The following is a 24,719-nucleotide window of genomic DNA, read 5'->3' as shown; positions in this document are numbered from 1 at the left end:
TTCTAGTCATAGAACTGGAATAGATTGGAGAATTCACGTAACTCATTTAATGAACAAGCAAACTAAAGCCCTGAAAAGACACACTCAGTACTTAGGCACAAATCTTGAACCAGAGAATATAGGCCTCCTAATACCTAGTACAAGCTCCTCCCTACACCAGAAAACATAATATAACCAAGTACCATTAGGTGGTAAAGATCAGGATGATTTTGGTAAAAAAAAAAAAAAAATCCAGAGTATTTAAAGAATACAAAGCACATTTTGTATTAACCACTTTGTGAATTACCGATGAATAATTTTAAATCTCGGTGACTTTCTATTGTGTATTTCTGCACAACCTCTTCTGTTCTGCTTTAAATATGAAGGCTCATGGGAAGGAAACTAATGCTAATATTAACTTAGGTCACACATAATTAAGAAGCTAAATCTGCTGAGGGGAATATCTTATATTTTAAAAGGCTAACTGTGATACATTTCGGATCCAAATTATTTCCAGGTATCCACAGTGTGGGGTTATACATATTCCTGAATGCTTGTACTCTCATTGATAATTATGAGTTTGTTATTAATGTTTATTATTAAATAATGCGTTAAGATGTTAAAAGGTAAAATAATTTATTTTTGAGGGAAAATCATCTAAAACTGAGGTGTACTGTGGTAAATAGAAATAATCTATAATCCATCAAAAATCATATGATTGAGTCATGTATTGCCTATGTCTATTCACTCATGTAAAATAGGCTTTTACAATTCATTACATTAATTTCAAGCATTATGGCAATAAACTTATATGTTCCTGCAAATGTTTTGCTTTGTCAAGGCATTTGTGAATCTAGAAAAAAATTAATTTCATTTTCCCACCATATATAGACATATCTTAGTATTCAAAATAACTATGCACCTTTAAATTTTTGGATTCTTTTTTTTAGAAGTTGTACCTTAAATGAAAACCTGATACAGACTATCTCCGCCATATTATTAAAATGAATTCATGGTAGTAGCAAACTCACCAGATGAAAAACAAACAGGCAAACAAATATACTGTAGATACTAATCTGCAAGAAATATTATTTCAGATGACTTTTGCTTTGTGACAGTTTGCCACGCTTTCCTATAATAAAAGCAAGAGATTCATCTTAGTTGTGCTGATAGTCACAGTGGTGATGAACCAGAAGCCTGAAGATTGTTCAGATCTGGTTGTTCTTGCCTGTAAAATCAACCTTCTCCTTTCAAGTGAAGCCTTGGGGCAGACACCTAAATGTTGACCCCACTCTTCTAAGAAAAGCTACTCACATCAAATAGCCCCTACAATGAAGCAGGGAGGCTTTTTGAATCACACTGTCCTCACACATTAAAATAGTCTAGAGGCATGGTGCAGAACTTCACAGGAAATGCAACTAGTCATTGGGTTAAACACATAGTGCTGAAAGGAATTTTTTTTAAGTGAGGAAATATCTTTAATTAGCTAGATATTTCAGTATGCACCTATTGTCTACTCCTGTACGTTCAACGTTTTTATTTCCTGAATGTATTTTCTCTTCTTCCTTTCACAATATTAAAGATTTTTAATTTGATTCACACAGTTTATATGATCTATAGTTCCACTGGCGTGCAATCTTGTCTTTTCATGGTTTGTGTACTAGTTGATGTATTGTATCTTTGGCTTTACTGGGTGTGGTGTAATTGGCTAGAGAGGGAAGGTGCCTAACCCCTAGAAACCTTTCCTAAATCTTGAATATTAACCTATCTTCCCCCCACCCTCCACCCCCTGGTCAGGTCAAGTGTTTACTGGGCTTAAACCTTAACATAAGTATCTTCCTTATCAGTCTCTATTTCTGCTTCCTGTGCAGCTGAAACTCTTCAGGATAAGTGAAGTCATCAGCTATCGGATAGGGTAGCCTAATGCATTTGGGAAGTTGGTTTGGTTTACATGTTAATGCTCTGGATAAAATCCAGTAAGGTGTGGAAGAGATAGAAGTAGGAGGAGGGAGGGGGAAATCTCCGAGGAAGCTGCCGCCTCGGTAAATATTTCTAAACTGATTAGAAAGTTCATGGCCCTGCGATGAAGTCGAGATTTCAGAACTGGTAATTATTTTTATTGCTTTGTACATTACTAACACATAGTTAGTATTTCGGCACGCTTTCTGGCCCTCCAACCTTTCTGGGCCGAAAACCGCGTATTGTGGGCATGCAGGAAAAGCGCCCTGGAATCGAGTGCTGCAGGCATCCTGGACGGTGGCTTTTACGCGTGAGTAACAGGAGCGCTCGGACCAGTGGAAGAAAGAAGTGGTTAACGCGTCTCCAAACGGGGGAAAAGTCGCAAGAGCAACTATTAGGGTCGCGCTCCTATTGGTCAGAGGAAAGATCCCGACTTTAGAAGGACTTTCCTGCTGGCTGGCTCACAGAGTCCCCGGGGAGCGAGCGCGCTGCAGCCGGAGATGGTTCTCCGAGCGTTCTCAGCCGCAGCGTGGGGAGAGCAGGGAGCCGCCGCTCGCGATGTTGTCTTCATTTCGCGCAATAAAGAATTGTCATTAGGTTTGCGTATGGCATGTGCCATTACCCCACCGTAAAACTAAAATTAGCAAAATGTCAGGAATGGAAAGATTGATTCACCAAGATGCAATTATCATTTAAAAGTGCTTGATTGAGGTACTGATGTTCAGTGATTTATTCTGCATACCATATACATAATTAAAGTAGTGTAGTGGAGTAATTTATCAATCTAGTTGAGACTGGAGGGGTGAGGAGGGAACTGCTGTATGTTTGTTTTATTAAAATGCTCCGAGGTCTAGTCCCGCCCCCCTTTTGCGAGAGTGAAACTGATGATTTCTCTAGCTCGCGAGGAGAGAGTCAACGGTTTGGGATTGTGAGGGAGAGAGAGAGACGGAGAGGAAAAGGCAGCGCGAGGCGGAGGCAAAGGCAAGGGCAAGGACAAAATAAAGGGAAAAAAGAAGGCAAGAGGCACTTCTTAGGACGTGCCGCTTAGAACCCCAAGCCCGTCTGCTCCGTTTTCCCTGCCACCCCCGCCTCCCCTCTCAATATCCTTCCACCACTGCCCCCGCCCCCCCCCGCCTTTTTTACGCGATGTTTCAAAGGCTGCGAGCGGCTCTCCTTTTCCCATTCGTCTTCTGTCACTTCCTTCCTGGACGCAGTTTTCTGGACGAGTCTGGTTACTTTTAATCTGGCCGGCTGCTGAGAGCTACTTTCTCCTCCTCCTCTTCCTCCTCCTCCTCCTCTTCCTCCTTCTTTTCCTCCTCCTCTTCCTCCTCCTCCTTCTCCTCCTCCTCTTCCGAGCGGCCTCGGCGCGCGCGGATGCGCGGCCCCGAGCGCGCCTCCCCCGCGCGCGCTCCCTCCGCGCGCGCACACACTTCGTCTCCAGCTCTCTGCTCGTTCTGCTCAGTCACAGACACTTGAGCACACGCGTACACCCAGACATCTTCAGGCTGCTATTGGATTGACTTTGAAGGTTCTGTGTGGGTCGCCGTGGCTGCATGTTTGAATCAGGTGGAAAAACACTTCAAGGCTGGACGAAGTAAAGATTATTGTTGTGTTTTTTTTCTTTTTTTTTTTTTTCTCTCTCTTTCTCTCTTAAGAAAGGAAAATATCCCAAGGACTAATCTGATCGGGTCTTCCTTCATGTAAGTACCTCTGACATTTCTCGAGGAAATGGAAATAGCCTGGGTATTGTCTCTGAAATCTGCATCAATATATTCCACCGCACTAGGTCTATTCCTGTGCCTTTTTGAAGGCTGAAGTTGAGGTTTGTTGTGCATTCTTTTTTTTTTTTTTCCCTTAATTCCGTGATTTCCTGCTCTGTTGCTGAAAGTAACTTTTTTAGATAGTCTTATCCGTTTGCCATCAGTTATTGAAATCACTCCTGACTCGTTCTTGCCACACTAGTGTGTTTAAAGTTTCATGAAGTTAGTTCACGTCATTAGCATGTTTGATATGGTGGAGTGTGTGGAGCCTGGTCGATTTTAATATTTCACAGAATGTTCTGTGACCTTGAAGTACATGCCTTAAGATTTAGCCGCTAGTTTACTGTGGAAAGATGCTCCTGTGAGTCCCCCCAATGACTCTGATTTGCTTTGGGTTATGCTTCTGAGCCACTAATTCTTGGGATTAGTTTGAGCTAAAGCATGGCTGTCTGTCAGAGTATACCTTTGTGCATTTCCTTCCCTTACCAAAGTGCTGGCTTGATAGAGGGCTTCTCAGTTGGTGTGGGCAAAAAGTAATATCCTGGCCACGTTAGTCTACATTTCACAGTTCGTATTGGGGTTCAGTATATGCATTGCTGTTCAGGTCAAGTCAAATTCATAGCTATTTAAAAAGAAACGAGGTTAAGGCACTTTAATTGCCTTCTCTTTGGACTTTGGATGAAAGTTACCAAACTCAGTGATAAAGTTTGGCACAAAGGCAGTATATATATAGACACAACATATTGTTTATTGTATTATTTAAATGCTAGGCAAGGATTTAAATTTAATACTAATGTTATCTTCTTCCCAGAATATGGCTATTAATTCTTAAAGGAAATTTTATATCTGAAACATTTCCAACTATTCTAGGTCCAGAAGTTACCATTTTTTGGAAAAAGCTCTTTTCATCACAATGTAGGAATGTGTGTCTTTTGTATAAAATACCTTTATATGTAAATGCTGACAGTATAATAGGTAGAATCAGGCTCTCTGCCAGTTCTTTAACTGGTCCTCAGTGGAGAATTGCTTTGACACAAACTGCATTTTACTATTGTGAATCTGATACTAACTCTAATAGTTACTGTCTTGTGAAATGGTTAGTGACTGCATATATTCTCCAAGTGCTATAAAGGGAACTCCAGCCACCTCATTATATCAGTCCAAAAAAGTGATCAGCCTCTTTTTCACTGGCACCTTGCAGTGGAATTGTGGTTGCAGGGTAAAGATGTTTATATAGAGTATAATAACTCCAATCCCTAGAGACTTGGAGGGACATGGAAATGTGACCACCTGTGAACCCCGTTTAACCTCTGTATTGCATACTAAGTTTAGCTTTAAATAGATTAACAATCTCCAATTCTCCAATTTGAAACATCTTACTTCACTTTTAATATAATACCAGTTTTGGCTAGTCTTTGAAAATGCTTAGAATGTACCAGTCTGACACAAGCAGTATTTTTGTTTTTCCATCAGTTTCAGTTAAATATAATGCAGTTAATAAACCATATTTTGTCTCCCTGTGTATGCATAAAAATTACTAAATTAAAAGAAGTAGTTTAAAGCAAGTAGATTCAGAACATGACAGGTAAAATGAGATATGCCTATCTAATATCCCATCTCAAGAGGAAAAATAATCTCTAAATCAAAAATCTCAATTTATTTGTTGGAAAGTACATTTGGCTATATAGTAGACTACAAACTCAATTTTAAAAGTTTTCATCAAAGCACACTTTAAATTCAATGTTTAAAATATGATTCCCTAGTCATGTTAAGGAGACAATAGTTGGCAGTTATCTTTTCTTCAAGTTTTAATAAACTTTATAAAAATTTACGGTTATTTGATAATGTAATTCACAAAGCTTTGGAGTATTTGTGACATATTTTCCAGACTTCTTACAAAAAACAGTATTTTCCTTTACTCATTAATTACGCGATTTGCATTCTGACTTCCGTGTATGCATGTCAAAGACAATATTAAAGACCTAACTTTTATTAAATATTAATTGGTTTCTTAGGTTTAAAAAACAATGAGCACCTTCTATTAAAAAGTCAATTTTTTACCTTTCCAGAGCTGTTCATACTTTGAAAGTATACAATCACATATATCATTAACTTTTCATAATAGAAGCATGTAACATTAAATACATGAAATTTAAATAACAAGGACCTTACTGCACCTTGCCTCTTTTCTTCTTTATAAACATACTCAGTTTTCAGAATTTGAAATGGTTTATTCCTATAGTGAAATGGACTGTTTGTTGATTCAAAATTGGATACTGAAAAGTCATCATGTTTTATATTTTTCAGATTTCTATGTATTTCTTCCTTGGCCCTCACTTTTATACTGAGTCAATAGATTGAATAACAGTACAACTATATCTTTCCAATAAATGATTTACTGTATTAAATTTCTTTTATAAAATGCTAAGCTAAATAACTCCTTGGCATATGTTAACATTATATTTCAAAAGTTTCTTCTGTTTATTGTAGAATGTTTTGTGGTTTTATTTCCCAATGCTGCATGCGGTATATTTTGAGTCTATGAAATCTCAGAAAGTAACAAAAATGGGGAAATATCTGTGCAATAGCACTTGTGCTACATAATCACCAAAAAAAAATAGTTATTAAACAGAGAAACCTGGCTTCAGGGACATGATTCAAAACAATATGGGAGAATTTCCTATGCAATTAAGGGTTACAGAATGGACTTTAGAGGGATTATCACTAAAGTTCTACTTTCTTTCAAAAGCACATCCTCAGAGAACACACCAGGCAGATTAATATCTAAAATTTATAAAAATGCACATATTCATTTTATGAATATAGTGATTGCCTGGACACAATGAAAAGATTTAATCACTGATGTTCACTCTGTGTGCTGCATGTGGAAGGATAGGTGATTAAGATCCCCGACCTCAGCACTGTACCTTAATCTCATGGGCGCGTGGACTGCCCTGCACTCAGTAAAGCCTGACTGTTCACCGAGATCTGTCATCTTTAGGAAATCAAACCAGATTACAGAGGCAATTCACAAAACCAGGAGCAACAACAGAGTCTGTGCACCTTACAAAAGGCGGATTACGCAGTTCACATGTTATTTTGATAGGTCAAAGATAAAAGCTGATTGTTGAGGAATGGCAAGACTCTCCAATTTCAAATGATTGCCAGATAAGTATACCACAACCCTGTTGCTTCATCGTTATGAAGAGCCATTCAAACAATAGAAAACTCAGTTTTCAAGTGACAGGCTTTCAGTAGGGAAGTAAGAGAAAACATATCCTTTGTGTGTGTGTGTGTATATGTATACATATATATATATATATATATATACATATATATATACCTTCATCGCTTAAATTTTTAAGTTCCATCACTTCTTTATGAACACACATCAAGTTCTGGCTGCTTATGTGAAGCAGCTATCATAAGGTTTAAATGCAGTAGGCATTTTCAGGGGCGTTCTAGAGAGCACAAAACAGAATTTGCCAGAAATAAAACCTACACTCATGGTATTGAATAACTGAGCAGAAAATGCATAGTAGTCAATAGCCGTTATGTTATTCTGTTCCCAAATATATTCTTCATAAAAATGTGTAATTACATAGTTATGAATCTATACATTTAAAATATATCTTGATAGGTGTTTATTGGTCAAATTATATGTATTTCATGAATGTGATGTACAGATTATTCTTTACAACAAAATATGATGTTTTGAGAGTTTATTTCAGAGAATCAAGTTTTGGTTTACATAATAACATTTTGAAAACCCCAACTTCTTACACATCCACTCTACAGTAATTTCTTGCTTCCTTAAAAATTGAAGTCCTTTTTTACCCAACTGATGCCTCCTAGTGTTTCACACAATAAAACACTAATGAGTCACCCATAAATGTAAACATTGCATTTTCATTGCCTACATTTTCTGTGATACATAAAATTAATATTTATGTGTTTAATTTTCTGTGCATTATTATAAGATAAGAAATTCTATTGAATGAGATGTTTCATCTGAGTGGATTTGTGGCTCACATTGCAGCTTTTCTTTGACCATAACAGTATCTTACTAAGTTTTAATAAGTTTATTACCTTCAGTTCCAGTTTATATATTCACTGTTTATATTCACTTATTCTAAGTGAAAACATAAGCAGAATAGTAGAGCTTCCATTTTGTAGGCCTGGAAACTGTATAGCTGAGTTTGTCGGGGAATGCCTAAAGAACATATTGCAAGGGGACTAACCATCCTATTTAAACATTAAAATATTTTAAAAGATATAAAAATTTGCCAACTTTATGTCTTTATATCTGCAGATTTCTATGTGAAATGGAATAAAGAAAAAGAGTTTAGGAAAAATAAAAGTAAAGATAAATGCATAGATTTCCCACAAATATGGAGTCTATCACTTTATTAGAAAATAACAAAAAACGTGCCTGGTGAGGGTATTAGTCTATACAATAGAAGGAAGACTCGTTAGAATGTAACTTCTCATGATCAGCAGGTTGTTTTAATGAGGTAGAAGTTAGTGGATACCAACTTTGGTGTGAGTTTTCTGTCATTAACGTCATGGGCATAGACTTTCAATACTTCTGTCCTGTGACAAAGACAGCTTTCTGCTTGTACGTATTTTAGATGGATACTTTAGTTTCTGAATATTTTTTCTTTAAAATATTTATGAAAGGGAAGAGGCATTCCTCTAATAGGTCTAAAATTCAAAGGATACACTCAAAAACCTGTGAAATTTGTGGGCCTCTTCCTTAGTTGTCATACAACATACATGTGCACAAAAACAGTGACACATTTCTTCCACTGACACTTACAAGGGGTCTCAGCATCCAAATGTAGATACTAGAGTGAACATAGTTCATTTCTGTTACCTGTGTGTGTATCGTTTAGTTCTCCTGATTCAAAACACGTATCATTTTAACAATATTTGACTCTCATTTAAGATTTGCTAATTTGGTCAATAATACAGTGCAATTCTGTGCATGTTGGACACATTTCAAAGAATGTAAGGGGGTGTGTTCCTTTCATTTAAGGAAGCAAACATGGAGAAAGGGGTGGACTTTTCCCACAAGAGCTAGATTTCTTCCCTTGGAGAATTGAAGCAAATATGCAGTGTGTAAGTGAATAACAGCATGAGAAAGAAAATAATTTCTAATAGTCTGATGTAGTTAGTGAGCAAAGAAACTGCTAGGTTTTTTTTAAGCAGTTATTATTGATAACCTTTCTCACACTGAATGTTGAAAAAGTCTATGAAAGTTTATAGTTTTAATATTAAGTAACTTCTATAAAGTGCACTGAAATTAATTTTGCTCAAAACAAGAATTTAATAGTAACTATTTCACAGATATATTGAGGCGTAAAAGAAGTAACAGGAGCTAGAAGTACTCATTCCTTACCTCTCTCTTTCAAGAATAAGTAGATAACATCAGTGTTCTTATGTTAGTTGTTTTTGTCTGTGCAAGAAAAATAATTAAAATTCTGTAACAAAGAATACTGGTGTAAAAAATATTATAAAAAGATTATCCAATATAGTATTCTCTCTTATATTTTAACATTAACTGCAAAAAGAAAAGTCATGTTACTATTAAGTATGGAAATTATACCTGTTATATAAATTCATATTTTGGTCAGGTGATAGTATCAGTAATATTCATTTGTCATCACCATAATGTATTTTTTGTCCATTGTCATTATATTACCCAAGTTAAATCTGTATATTTATTTTTAAAATATAGCCAGTGTAAGCAAAGTTCAAAGTACATAGGAAGAGAATCTTTTGAGGACATTATAAAGAAAATTGGTGACATTACAAGCGATAAAAACAGTAAACCTATTACGGGCAGATTTCTGCAGGAATCATTACTCTTTAATAATGCAGATGTTATACAGACTTTATTAATTCTTAATGTTGTAAATTTTAAATGAATGGAGCAATGTTGTTCATCCTGCAAGTGGTTGCGATTCATGTAGAATGACAGTGCAGATCTTCTCGTAATGATTTAAATGAAGTACCTTAAACTTGTTTTTAGAGACTGGAGAAACTGATCTCTGAGGCAGTCCCTGGTAAGAACCTGCTTTTTCTAAAGAGCATCCTGAGCACGGTCTGGTTTTCCTCTTGTTTCTTGTTGTCATAGATAAGATGCACATGAAGAATTCATAAAAATTGTTCTCAGATACTGTGGGTCTCTAGCATATAGGATTTAAAACATGATAGATATGGTCTTTTGATAGAATGAGAAGTGTTTTTTAAAATAGCTATAGCTACCTCTCTTTTTTTTACACATCTATGATTTTCAGCAAGTTAGAATGATAGCGCGAGAATGCATCTTTTTCTGAACCCCGAAGATAGGCAGCTTTGGCTTAGATATGCTTATTTATTTGCAAAATTAAAAAGTAGATTTACTAATGTAAATAAGTGGAGACAGACAGGAAAATTAGTCTACTATTTAATAGAGTAAACATGATTTTCTTTTAACCTCCTAATTAATTGTTGACCATGCATAAGGTGTGCAACCAAGGCTTATTATGGAAGACCAGTATTATTGCTTAATGTAACATGAGGCACTGGGATTTCTTTAAAGTAATTTCGAAGATGTGATTATTTAGCAGAAATATTCACTGGAGCATTTTATTTTTAGAAATCATGGTCACACAAGGAAGCCTTTATAGGACCGACTACCTAATTGCAGTCAAAAATCTCTTTAATGAATGAACACACACACACATACACAGAAGACACACATTTTAAGAAAATAATGGCCTTATATTTTTCTTTATATCTGAACAGAAGGTACATGTCTAAGCAGATGTTTTAAGTTATATCCTTCATGTAGGTGAGTCTGTAAATGTACCATTTAACTTAAATGGCTTTGTGGGAAGGTAGTTTGAGGAGTTTAAAAAGGAAAAAAAAAACCCTCCAGTTACTATAGTTTCAGCTCGCTCTTTTTAAAAACAGTAATTACACTCAGGATAAAGAAAGAAAAATAAACTCTTTTAATTCTCTGTAACATCCACAGTTTCTGAAGTAGAGCCCTGGTATATTTTTATTTCTGAATATGCAGGGCAGGTACTGGCAACAGAGCTGCAGAATGAAAACTTCCTGGCTGCAGACCAGATACAGTGCACAGTGCCACATCATAAACTTCCCCTCTTCTGTCTCAGAATGATTTCAGCCCGAAGTAATGTCCTTTTTTCCCCTTGCGTAGGCTAAGGAACAGAGGGCCTTCTTCCTGGGCAATCGCTTTGGGAAAGGAAAAGCAGAACGTTTCCCCTCTTTAACTTGAAAATTCTGCCTCTTAAATCACTAAGACATTAACTGCAAAGTGGATTCAGTATATTTCCTTTCTCTTCCCATATTGCAGTGTAGAATGCATAAAACAATAGGTGTAAGATAGAAAATGAGACCTCTTCCCAACCCCTCCTCCAGCACACACAGGCCCAGTCAGATATCTGTATTTTCTTGTTTTGCAGAGAAAAATATAATGGTTTCTTTTCAATAAGGCCTGTGCATTATATTCCAGATATGTTAGGTCATTTTGTGATGCAAATTAACGTGGGGTGTTTTTTTGTACTTATCTGAGGAAATAGCAATGTTCTACCACAGTATGTGGCACTACAGTAATTTTTATTGATAAACACTCACAGTTTTAATGATTACTAGGTCAAAATACAGAGTACAAAGAGGGAGAATATGGGTTTTAGTTTTCAGATTTGGTTTATGTTCTTCGTTTCAAAAGTACAATGTAAGTAATGTGCTTTTTACATACAAAAAATAAATCAACTTTTAAATATTTGCATTAATATTCTTTGCATTTGAAACTTTAGTCTGAAAACTCATACTTCTCCTTGTAAAATAAAAAAAATTGTTATAACTGTCTTTAATTACCAATTACATTTTCAACCGATGCCAATGTGATTTTTAAATATCTTATTAAAAAATAATTTTTAGCAGCCATGGTTCTTTTCAGTTAGTAGCAGAATTCTTATTTGTATAAAGTAGACAGATTATGGCCAGAACACCTCTCTAAAACTAGCTTCCTCTTGTAGAAATGTATGAAGTCTTAAGTAGAAAATGGTACTATGTAATAAAATATTTGTTCCAACTTTATTTTTAAACTAAATTGATTTAATAGTATACAAATAGTACATAAATGTTAGTTTAGTCATTAACCCACACAACCAATTATTAATTGCCTGTATAAAAGTAACCAAGTCAGACAGTTATATGTAATTTAATTTTATTTCTCTTTAAAATAGATAAGAGATCATTTAAATTAATTTTAAATACCTAGCAGCTATTTTTCTATGTCTGCAAATGTTTCCTAAAAAAAAGTATCAAGAAATTATCTTAAAATGTAAAAGGTAGCTCATAAGAGCATGATCACAATGACCTATTCTTGCCAAAGGTGTTATGAGCAAAGGCCCTACACCTGGCACACTTTAAAGGCTCCTTAGCAAGAAGAAAATATGTTAAACTTTTTTTTTTTTTTTGCATGTGATAATATATACTTAAGAGTTGGTAATTTTCTGACATTCATTGTTTACAAAATTAGACAGTCTATTTAAAAATCCAGTTTCTACTTTTAAAACTATTTCATTTAGGATATGGTATGAGACTTCTTTATCTTCTTGGGATTATACCGAACTGTAGGGTAATTTGAATCACCACCACTCAATAAATATTGTTAGACATATTGTAAAGTTCAATTGTTTGATATGTGTACTGAATAAAAGATTTTAAATAGAAAATGGATTGTTTTGCCATTTAAATTATAAAACTGTACCTGATTAAAATATGAATCTCTTGGAGATTCCCATAGTAGGTAAATCTCTGGGCAAAAAAATTAAAAATTTTAAACTGACAACCAGTAACTTACCAAGTACTTTTTTAAGGAGACTGATTTCTATTTACATATGAGGAGTTTCGTTGAGGTTTGGGTGGCCTTGTAGTAAGGGTTCTATGGTTGAGAAAGGAGGTCTTTTCACCCTTCTTCAACCGTTCGTATGTTAAAAACATATAAATCCAGTCCTAATTCCATTAGGATTATTTTTCTTAACTAAGTGAAGACTAACAACCTGCTTATCTAAAAAAAAGTTTGTCCATTTAATCATTTCTAGTATTTATCCGAAGATGTCTCAGAGTCTTGTATAGGTTATATAGGTTAAAGGGGGGAAAATGATGACTTTTCTTTCACATTTCAGTTTTTCTCCCTTTACATAAACCAAAAAGAAATTCCTATGATGACATTAATAGATTTGAAAAGGACCGGGTAAGCTGCTCAGTCCCGTTGCTTATTTTCCTATGGACCTTTGGTTGAAATGAATGGTCATTGTCTTTTTTAGGACTGTTAGATCTTTCTTGAGTTAGTGTGAGCTCTATGTATTTTTTTTTTCCTACTCCCATTTTATCGCTTCAAAACTTAAAGAATTCTTGACTTCATCCTTTTTTTCCCCCCTCAATTTTTTTTTTTTTGGGGGGGGATTCTCTCCTGAGTTCTCTTCTTGCTTCAAAACATTTGGTATTGTGATAAAGCAAGTATACTTTCAACTGGATTTGACTACACATGAGATTGTAGAATGTCTCCTTAAACTTGAGAGATTGATGTGGTTCATCAAGCTCAATGCTATGTCATGTCTAAACACTGATCTTGAAACAGCAAAGGCTACATGATGACACCTTTGTAAGAAACTGCCGACAGCTTTAGAGTCAGTGGATGGTATATCTATAGCAAAGATGCACAGTGTTGTAAAGTCTCAGGAGGTGTTACAGTTATCGGACTCGTTGAACCAAATTACGGCTTTCATAATGTTTGTGAAGTGTTGGGCCAAACTCCAAGATGTGAGTGTGTGTGTGTAAAGGGCGGGGCAGGGGAGGTTTAAGTGGAGGAGAGCAGAGAGAGTAAGAGACAGAAAGATTGAGATGAATGAAAGAGAAAGAGAAAATTGGGTCTCTTGATTCTCAAACATAAAAAGTTTGAAGACCCAGTGCCATATTAATATCATTTGTTTAATTACACACATATACACATATGTGCTCCTTAAGAAGAAGGCCCTAAAGTGATAGAGAGTAATGGTTAAGAGTAAGAACCAAAGTGGGTTCAAAATCCAGCCTCCCATTTATTGGTTAATGGATTTAGGAAGGTTATTTATCCACCAGAAAGCCTCAGTTTCAGCATCTGTAAAATGGGGATGGTAATACTACCCACCTTTTAGAGTTGTTAGAATGAAACAGGATGATACATTTAAAAGCACAATGTAAGTGGTCAGTAATCAGCAAATTATCATAGCACTATGCTATGTTTTAATCATTTTATCTTCCTTCCAATTATGACCACTTAGAAATGCTTGACGGGATAATTATTTTGAACTTTTTTTCTGATAATACTTTCATAACATTAAAATCAGGTCACCTTGAAGACAAGTCTAATTCAGATGCTTTTGGGTCAATGTTAATGGCTACTAAGAACAATATAGTTTTTTCTCCAAGAAACTCAAAACCTTTCACAGATCAGATGTTGTTAAAGATCATATTATTTTTAGAACCGGAAATGGGACCCAAGAAACATAACAATTCATCTATGAGTTTTAAAGGTCATTTATTGAAAGTTCTGAATTCCAGATAGATCATGGCTTAGTTTTGATAAAAACTCAGTTTGGATAATGAGTTTGATGTACATAGAGTTATTAGGTGGTTTTAACTGTAAAGACCGCCTCACCAAGAATTCTAAAGGTTTTTGTTTTTTGGGGTTTTTTTTTTGTCATGGGTTTTTTGTGGTTTTTACATTAGTATTATCCACTTTTGAGGGCTACATTAGTATTCTTTATTTTTTTTATTATCTAATTTTTTATTACCCAGTTTTGATTGCATGTGGAGACAGAATTAATTAATGAAGAATAAGGATCATTTTACTCAACTTTCTGTTCCTTCACAGTCACTCTTGCCTATAATAGGTATTCTAGAGACAATCACTGAATAAATTAATGACCTGTATTTATTTGTAAAGATAAAATATATTTTTAATCGAATAGTTAAAAATAAGTAAATGACATTTCTATCATGCTTTCTTGTTCCAAATTTAAGAGATTATTTGTTTTAATTATAGTTTATCAACTTTGAGAGGATGAACAAATGAACTTGAGTATTTTTCTACATGTGAGAAGAAATATAAAGTAGTACAGAAAATGCAGATTTTACCGAGAATTACACGTTCTAATAACAAAAGTAAACAAATTTGGGTTGGATGTGGGTGAAATGGGACTATTTCTGGTCTCAGCATCTGTTTACCACTTCTTTGCTCAGCTTTTATATTCACTTAATTTCTGGAAGAAATTCATATTTTGGATGACAGGTAATGTCGACAAGGCTTGCCCAGTTTAGACGGCCTGTGGAGTATTAACCACTTAGAATTATTCTCACACTCAAATAATGCCCCTCTAGTGTGCACCTTGCATTTCAGCTTTCTTTTCTAGTCCTGTTTTAATGTAGGGCTAGAGTGCTCAGTGCAAGGAATACTTGCAGAGTGGACTTCCCTATGGTAAAACAGCATGGACAGCTCCCAACTCTGCAATCAAGGATGCCTCTAAAAGCTTTAATTTAAAAAAAATAATAATAATAATAAGTCTGCATGAAGATGATGGAGCCCTCTAAGGCACATGGGCTTAGAGAATTATTCCCATCTGCAACCCCCTCCCCCTGCTTAGTAGCCCTTTCCAGGGTTATGATTACTGGAAAATGGCTGTTAATCACCAGATTTTTTTTTTTGACTGCAGCTGCTTCAGTCAGACTACTAATCTATTAAACAACTTCGTCTCCAGTTTAAAATTTGCATTGTATACTGTATAGAATAAATTTTCATTGTAATCAGAACATCCAAGAGAACTTCCTGATATGATTTATAGAAGCACATTTGTTTTTATGGATGGACCTCTAGTGCCATTGAGCCAACTGTTTAAACAATACTGTGGTTGATCAGCATAGAATAAAATATTGTAGCACTAGTGAGTGTAAGCAGCATTTACAATAGTCACATTTGCAGAAATTCGGATTGTGGCATCTCTAACACTTGGCAGTGTAATACCCATATAATTCAAAACTTAACCTAGATATTTAAAATTTGACTTCAACCTGAAAGGGTTTTTAGAAGTTTAACATTCTTGTACCAGACTGTGGTAGAGTGGTTTGGCCTCTTTTCTACCCTAATGCTTATTACATTTGCCATAATTTGAAGAAATAATCTAAAACCTGAGTCAATATTTGCTGTTAAAAAAGGACAAAACAGCTCTAACTTACGAAGGACCTTTTAAAAACACATTCTTATATGTAAAATTGACAAGCTACAAGAGGTGGTTGGATGAAGTTCATCATGTTGGAAAGAATGTTTCAATTAAAGTTGAGCACTTTCTCTTCCAGGTCTTTTTTTCTCCGTTTTTTATTTGCTGTGCCAAGGTATCCATGTGCGTTTTTCCACTGTCATCTGGCTCATTCCCAGCAGATGCACACAATCTGTTCTGCTGTCACTAACAGGGTTCGGTTTATGAAAAGAATGTGTCAGAACATGCCACTATAGTCACTTTTACAGGTTTTTTTTAAGAGTAACTGAGAATATATGCATTGCCCTAGTTTTATTGTACTCAGCCTTTAAGAGATTTCTAAGAAACTTTTATAATAGTCATAGACCAAAAGCATTCTTCTAAACATATTTTTGACCAAATATTTACTTTTTATTGAAAATAAAATGGTTAAAATTCATAAACCTCTTTAATGATGAACGGAATGTATTGTATTTAAATTTAAGGGTAAACTTTTATAGAAATGTTTAAAATAAAACAAAGATTTTTACAAAAAAACAGATTTCCAATTATCAAATTTACTTCATAGTCATTACATACATACCTTATACTAAAAACAAACCTGCTTTTCTACTCTAATCAAGATTTATTTCAAGAATATTGTGATACACTGTTTAGCATCATAAATACCAATTATTTGACTTGAAAGATAATACTGGTTTCCTTAAGTGTTTGACATTGTTAAATTAGACCAAAAGCAGTTAAACTATTGAATTATTCTTATTCTGTATAGAGACACATTAAACTGTATAATCTCAAAATACTGTGACATTTTTCTCTTGAAGATATTCACATCATTCTAAATAGGTAGGTGAATATTTCTGAACTTAATTTTTATTGATTAGGGTGTCTCTATTCCTTTCCACCATTTTAAATAAAAATTCAGTTGTTGTCTTCATAGAAAACAATTTCTCTGGTTTTATACAAATAAAAAAATCTAAGCAGTGGAAACCTGCATTCATTTCTGAAATAAATGAGTTAGCACAATTTGAACTTTTAGGTATATATGTGTTGTAAGTATCTACTACATATATATATATATATATATATATATGTATATACATATATATATATAAGCACATGCGGATAGATAATGGACACATTTACTTTTTGTATACAGATCATGCTATTTATATATCTCCCAGAACTGAAGATTTAAAAATGAACCTAAGTGCCAATTTTAGATTTTTTAAACAATTTTTGATATGAAGAGCAGTTCAGAGTTCAGGAGAATTAAATATTTTTTAATCAAAGTTATAATTCACTTGAGCTAAAAATGAAAATACAGAAGCTACATTAACAAGTGATCACTTATACAAATTAAGCATTAATTATACATATTTATATAGGAAAATTAGTTCTTAGATTTCTGCATAAAGAGAATTTATGAAAAATATTTTAAAGCATAATTTGTGTCAAAATTTTCTGATTACGAAACTGATACATTGTCACATGGACAATGCAAGCAATATAAGTTAAGAAGCTTTTTTGCAAACACTTTGCACATTTAGCAAGAAAATAATTTACTTAGAACTCATTGGTTCTGTTGTCACATCATCTTGATTAATTGCTAAATAAATTTTCTGTCTAGAGTTGTATTAAATGATTGTTGTAGGAAGTTTCCATAATACCTAAAGAAAGAGTAATCCTGGTTCATTATATTTCAAATATAGCAATGTAATCTTATCTATCTTATGTTGATTTTGTAATGTTTTCGAGATATGAACAGGGCACATATATTTAAGACAAGTAATAAAGGACAGTTCTGGAGTTCATGTTTTCCTGGCAGCATTTTAATTTATCCATGACTTTATATGTCAGATAACTTTACTTTTTGCCTAGTCTTGGTACTTGAATTATTTTGGTTTTGGTAATCCTGAATGTTTGCCATTGGGATAAAAACACTGCTATACACCAGGAATCACGGGTGGTTAACTAAAAGAATGTTTGGTCAATTCCCATGGGTTGTCAGAGCTTCTTCTCTTCCCAGAGCCATCAGTAAGTGGGGCTGGGAAGAATTGCTGTTGCATATTATAAGATGGTAGATTTGGCCTCGCTAACTAACTTGCCAGTATTAGGATAGAAGTCAGGGATTAGAGAACAACCAGAATCTTTTCTTTTGCTACAATTTGATTATACATACGATCATTTGGAGACAAAACTCCATGAGCAAACTTAATTATATGTATTCTGAATGACTAATCCTTAAAGTCCTCTATCGCTCAAAGTGTAAATACAATCCTAAATTTCATTGGGAATGAAAAAGGCTTGCTCCTTTTAATGGGATTCACAGAACTAAAGAACATTTAGAATATGGTTTGCCCTGTGAAATACTTTTAAATACCAGATCTTCTGAAAAGGTAGGCTCTTTTACTTAATATGCCTCATAAAGAAATAATCTGGGGGCACCTGGCTGGCTTAGTCTGTAGAGCATGTGACCCTTGTTCTCGGGGTTGTGGGTTCAAGCCCCACATTAGGTATAGAGATTTGTTAAAAATAAAATCTTAAAAAGAAAAAGAATCTGATTTTTTCCCTAATTTTATATTTAAAAATTAAGGGAAATGTGGTTTTGAAAATCAAATTTTTCCTGGTTCTCTAGGAGGTGAACTGTAGGGCCAGTTTATCTCAAAAACTTTTTTTTGTTGTTTCTATTCTTTTTTAATTCAAAAAAAATTTTTTTTAATTTTGCCAGTTGCCTCAATTTCTGACATGGGTGCCACCCTCTTTTGTGGTTGGGAGATAATTCTTTCTTTGCATTTGCTTAGTCATAGGTCTTTTGGGGGTAAAGACAGATTATTTTTGTGAAGTTGTCCCCAAAATATGTATTATTCATAGACTAAGAAACCCTTCAAAGAGTCTCTCTGCACGGGTAATGATAGGTTGGACTACAGTGACCAGAAGGCTCTCCAGTCAGCTTTCTTTGGGGAATTTAAAGACAGTTGTATCCTTTTTCCATCTGCATCAACATATGTTGACCAGTTGGTTTTCAATTCATGCTGGCTTGGTGGTTGGAAGTAAGACTGATCTTCTATAAATATATTGATACTTTCAGCTGTGACTTAGGAATTCCGCTTTTACCCAGCATCACCACTAAAGGTATCATTAATAATTCTAATAACTTTTATATGTGTAAAAGGCATCTATTATTAATTTGGAAGTAATCTAATTACAACTGTTTTTAGGTAGTAATGATCACAGCTAACATGTTCTTAGAGTTTTATTGTGTATTTGGGCATGTTCTAAGGCCTTGAGGCTTTATATACATTAACTCATTTATGAGATAGGCACCGTTGCTATCCTCATTTTGTAGATGGAGAAACTGAGGCAAACAAAACAAACAAAAACCAAAAATCTAAGCCATTTACCTCAAGTTATCCACTTTGTTAATGGCAGAGCTAGAGCTTCACCCAGATAATCAGCCTCCAAAGTCCACTCTTATATCCAGTAAGCCAAAATCTCACATTCATGATCTCAGCAATTAGGTAAGAAAAAAAAAATGACCTAACTATAGATACTTAATTTTGCATGGCATCTTGGGGAAAAGTATTCAGGAATCCCAGATCGAAATGTTCATAAACTACATTTATGAGATATGTTGGTACTGTATTAAAGAAGCAAATTAATTCTTTGTCTATGATACATATATTGTTAACCTGGAAGGAAAAAAATGTATCTTGTCAATTATTTGATAGATCTTTTTTTCACAAACAATGTTTTATTCTTATTGGTGAAAATCTGATTTTTTCCAGTGAAATGTGAGCATCTAGTTTTATGTTACCCACCTCCAGTTTGCTTCTCAGTTTTTGAGCTGTTTTGATTTTTAATCTTTACTTGCAGGAATCATGTAGTTTTAATTTAAGAATGTGAGCTGTATGACAAGAGTTTATAAATGGATATTAAAATTTTTTAGGAGTTAGCCTATTAATTAGTGCAGATAGGTATTTTGGAGAATTTGAATTAGAGCATACCTTTTAACTTATTTGTAGTTGAAACAGAAAACAAACAATACTTTAAAACCAGATAGAGATATGAAATAAATACTGACACATTAGAACAACTTCTATTCTATTTGAAAACTAAAAAATGTTATACCAAGTTTATTTATCCAACACATGGCTTTGAGTTTTGGCTAAATATTTCTGTGTTCAGTAAAATACATTCTGAAAAATGTAAAGGGATCAGTTTTAGAATTTTTATTGTGAGGAATAATACTAATTTCCTTTTCTCTAATAAGCAGTTTTCTTATTTTTTCAAAGAAGTATTACCATGCTCTTGACTAGATATGAGGATAGAGAGGTCAGAGGTCAAACTGGACTCAGATTCACCAAATGTATACACTTTAGACTTCAAAATTAATAGCCCCCATATCTTTTCAGACATGGTTTCCTTGCCAAATTTCCAATGTATTTTAGTAACTGCATTTGGTACCGCTTTATTTCACTGTTGAAGAGAATCAAATGCTATTTGGATTACAGTACAAACACCAGAATAACCTCTGTTTTCTGTATTTTAAAATGCTTTTATTAGAAATATGACTTGAAGATTTGGGAATTAGATGGGTGATTTGGAATTAATTGGTTACAGTGATAAATAGCCTTCCTGTCATTTTATTATGCCCACTGAAAGGGAAAGGTTTGTGTGCTTTATGCAATGTTAAGTGCCACTGGTAGTGCTCAGTATTCATCCCTCTCTTAGTAATGAAACCACCAAGCTAGTTATGCCTACTTCCTAATGTTATTTTGACTACAGTTATTTGAATTCCCTCCTAGAAACTTTGAACTGTAAAGCACACTCTTAAGACTTAATGAAACAACGGATTTATATTTAGTATCCATTTGAGTTCGAAATATACAGGAAACAAGTATTCACTATAAAGGCCCGGATTACCCAAACCTGAGGAGGAAGTCTTAGCTGTTGGATAATTCTATAAAAGATAATTACATAAGGTTATCAGCAATATTTCCGGAAGAAGATTGTGATATAATTGATATTGCATTTCAAAGGCCTTTTAAAAATTTTTGATCAAACAAGGATTAAAATCAGCTAACAATTTCTTACAAACAGAAGCCATTCAAAAACTGAGTTGAAATTGATCTTGTGTATATGTTAAGTGACAGAGTCCTAGGTGTCCTTTATACAGTTAATTTAGTGCAGGGATTCTCAATCCTGGCTGATGAGCATTTGGGGAGATTTTTTTTTGCAAAGACGTATACCTGGGTCACATCTCCAGATCTGGATTATCTTGGTGTGCTGTGTGGTCATTGCTGTTTTTCAAAGCTGCCTGGGTGATTTCAATGTGAGGCGTGAGTAAGAGACACTATTGAGAAGAAGATAAATGTGAATTTTGAACTTAGTCATAAAACTCCATGCATCCCAGAAGTTAAAGAAACAAATAAGCATATAACTCTGTCCATAAAATGTCTGTTGCTCTTTTCAACATTTCCCCTTGAACATCAACTACAAATTAATTAATTAATCTGCCAGTACATTCAGCAAGTGTGTCATGGGAGGTGGCTTGCTAGGTGTTAGGGATACAAAAGGGAAAGATGGAGTCTCGGCCTTTGAGGAATTCAGTCTGATGAGGGAGATGAACATGTGAAGTTGCCATTATGAGTGTAATGTGATAAATGCTACAATGCCGGTATGTGGAAGGGATGTTTCAGAGATAAAATGTTCAGCTTTTTTTTGAGAGATGACTTCTTGGTCAGGCCAGTCTTCAGTAGAAGAAAAGGACACCTAAGGTGAGTTTCAAATGAGGAGTCAAATCCTGAAAATACCCTGGAAAAGGGAATTTTTAAAATTCTCTCCCCTCTGAAAACATAACAATGTTATGAATTTTTTTGTATGACCTACCATATTCTTTTTGCCTCCCCATTTGGAGAAGGTGCCCAGGCCTTGTCCAGGAATTTAGGTTCTGTTTCTGTTGAGGACAGCTGATGAAAGCTATGAGGATGGTAGTGGGAAGAACCTAGCTAATCCCCATTCCATTCTCTGGCATGACAGAAAACCTCACGGTTATGGATCTCGAGGTAACTTGGAGGACTTGCTCCTGCTCCACTCCCACTTGTGCCCTATTTCCTAGACACAGCTGAAAGGAAGGATGGTCTGATCCAGGCCCTCCCCTGCAATTCACTGTTTTGACAAGGGATGGAACTAAGTCATGAATGAGGGAGAAGGGCATCAGCCGTGAGGTACCACCACACAGATACTTTATACAGTGAAAATTCAACATTTATCTTTTACTTAAATTGATTTAAAGAAAACTTCAAGTGATATTTATCTTTTTTTCCTTATTCTAAAAAAGCAAGAACAGATAAATAAAAGTACTTCAGGGATGCCTTACCCCTAGGAAAAAAAAACCTTGGGTACTTCATTTTTTCTTAAGTTTTTTTTTTTATTTATTCATGAAGGGCAGGGAGAGAGAGGCAGAGGCAGAGGGAGAAGCAGGCTCCCCGCTGAGCAGAGAGCCCGAGGCAGGACTCCATCCCAGGACCCCAGGATCATGACCTGAGCCTGAGGCAGAGGCTTCAACCCTGAGCCACCCAGGCATCCAAGCTTTAGGTATTTTTGAAGTGCTCTATTGAAGGGATTGTAATAAAAAAGAACAAACCTTTAAGACGTAGCAAACCACGGTCTTAGAAGAAACACAGAATCCAGGAGATGGGACTTAGTTTTTCTGTGTTGCCAAACAAACATACAACACACACATGCGTGCGCGCACACACACACACTCACACCAGTTTCTCTGTATCTCAGAAGACAGAAAAGGGAAGACTGACAAGAAAATAAATACACTGGTTCCACAAGTTACATTAGAAGAATGTTGCATCATTTCATAAGAAGCCTTACTGTAAAATGAGCCACATGCAATTTTATGTAAGGAAGTTTAGATGGTGGTCTTGGTTATATAATGGAATAAAATTCCAAATCTATAAACAAACTTCTCATTGCAGCTGCTAGACCGCATTACCTCCACAAACCAGATTCTTCACGAAAATAAGCCCAATTTCATATTGGTAGGAAGGAGGGGTGAACAGAGAGCTGCACGGCTTGATTGTATCATTTCCCAGTGACTAGGGTAGAGAATTAAATTAGTTATGAAAATTGAGACCTTTGATCTAAGGGGTTGACTTTTTGAAAGTCATAAAATGTACGGAATTTGATCTCAAATAGATAATACATTAACATCACACATACAATTAGAAAATTATCACCTTGAGTAAATTAAGTATACAGCATTGAATTCAATTAGTGTGTTATTAGAGATTTACAAGTCAGTAAATATCATAAGGTGAGATTAATTTTTTTAAATGCAATTGGAAATCCTCCAAGGTTTCAGTAGGATCTAGGTGAAAACAAGTGATTGGAAGCCCGTGAGTCTCCCAACGCTGGTTTTGCAGGAACGGGGCATGTTTCTCAAAACTATTTTATCTCAGAAAGTCAGAGTTTTCTATGATTGCAACTCTTGAGAGTCACTGAGATTATCCAGATGAGTTTTTCTCTCGCATCATGAAATAGTTGAGAAGCTCTTTCATGGGAATCAGCTCATAAACAGATAAAACTTCAGTAAATTTCAAGAACATGCTACATTCAAATAAGATAATGCTACAATGTAGCTGTATTGTGGTGTTACATTTCTAGGAACATTTAATACAGTGGATTTCAGATCTGCCTTTACATTTGACTTCTTGGAGAGCTTTTTAAAAAAAAAATTTTGGATAACGAGCTTCAGTGATTATGATATCATTGGTCTGGGATGGGTCTAGGTATCAGGACTTTTTAAAAAATATCTGAAGTGATTCAAATGTGCAGAGTTAAAGAATACTGTTAACATTCAAAAATCTTTAGAACTTTGAATTATCTTTGAACACAAAGTTAAGTAGATACAGAATATTAGCATTATTTTCCCTCTTAACCATAAAATTGAGAAGAAAATAAATAAAATTAATTTCTTAAATTACAACAGGAACATTATTTCTTCCATAGAATCTTCCCTTTCCCAGTTTATGAGACCAGCTGTATCATTCCAGTTTCTAAATTATTGGCATTTCTAAAGATGAAATAACAGGGGAAGTGATGAACTTTATAAATAGACTGTCTAAACTATTTGGCATGAGGGGTCAAGATGTAGGCGAAGCTGGAAAAAGACATGTGTAAATTAGCCAGAGGCCAGCAGTTGTTGAATTCCCTAAATTTCCTTAAGAAAGGGAAGAATAAGAATACCTTTAATAACATATTTTTTTTTCCAATGTGTAGTCAGTAAAACCCAGAGGAGAAAAAAATTTACCTTTTGAGCCAAAATTAGGTCATGCCAACCACAGCATATTGGAAGCTCTACTTAAAATGTAGTCTTGCAGGATTGCTGTGGATCCTCTTAATATCACGCACGTGGTAAGGCTGACTCTTCCAGATCAGGACTGCAGTGCTCTGCTCAGTCTGTCCACCCCATTCAGGCCGCCATTGGTATACAGACATAATCTAAGATTGTGTCTGAAAGTTGTGCTCTGGAATATGGCATTTTTTTAAGATGAAAAAGTTTATACTTTCTAAACAACAACAACAAAACACAGTTTATTTTGTTTTATGATTCTAGAGAGGGGAAATGTTCGAGGAAACAGGAAATGGACCTATCTAGTGGCTTCCTGGTAATGAGGAGAAGGTTACTTGA

At 34.8% G+C, this 24,719-nt stretch overlaps 1 protein-coding gene across 13 annotated transcripts in view; it reads left to right on the top strand.

Annotated features, from left to right (window-relative positions):
- Window positions 1-24,719, top strand: part of MEF2C (myocyte enhancer factor 2C) — a 163,346-nt gene that overhangs the window by 3,409 nt on the left and 135,218 nt on the right. For 2 of the 13 annotated variants that reach the window (XM_059175434.1, XM_059175433.1), the window contains exon 1: window positions 3,115-3,638. The exons of 2 other annotated variants lie outside the window; for them this stretch is intronic. The gene's annotated coding sequence lies outside the window, so the exon portion shown is untranslated. Of the gene's footprint in view, window positions 1-2,066; window positions 2,086-3,098; window positions 3,639-24,719 lie in introns of those variants that run through there. 9 more of the 13 variants (XM_059175442.1, XM_059175445.1, XM_059175452.1 and 6 more) reach the window with 9 other exon arrangements.

The sequence above is a fragment of the Mustela lutreola genome, chromosome 5 (assembly GCF_030435805.1).
Source record: "Mustela lutreola isolate mMusLut2 chromosome 5, mMusLut2.pri, whole genome shotgun sequence".
In the NCBI taxonomy this organism is placed as follows: Eukaryota; Metazoa; Chordata; class Mammalia; order Carnivora; family Mustelidae; genus Mustela; species Mustela lutreola.
Note: the sequence above shows the minus strand (reverse complement) of the source record. Positions and strands in the feature narration are given on the sequence as shown.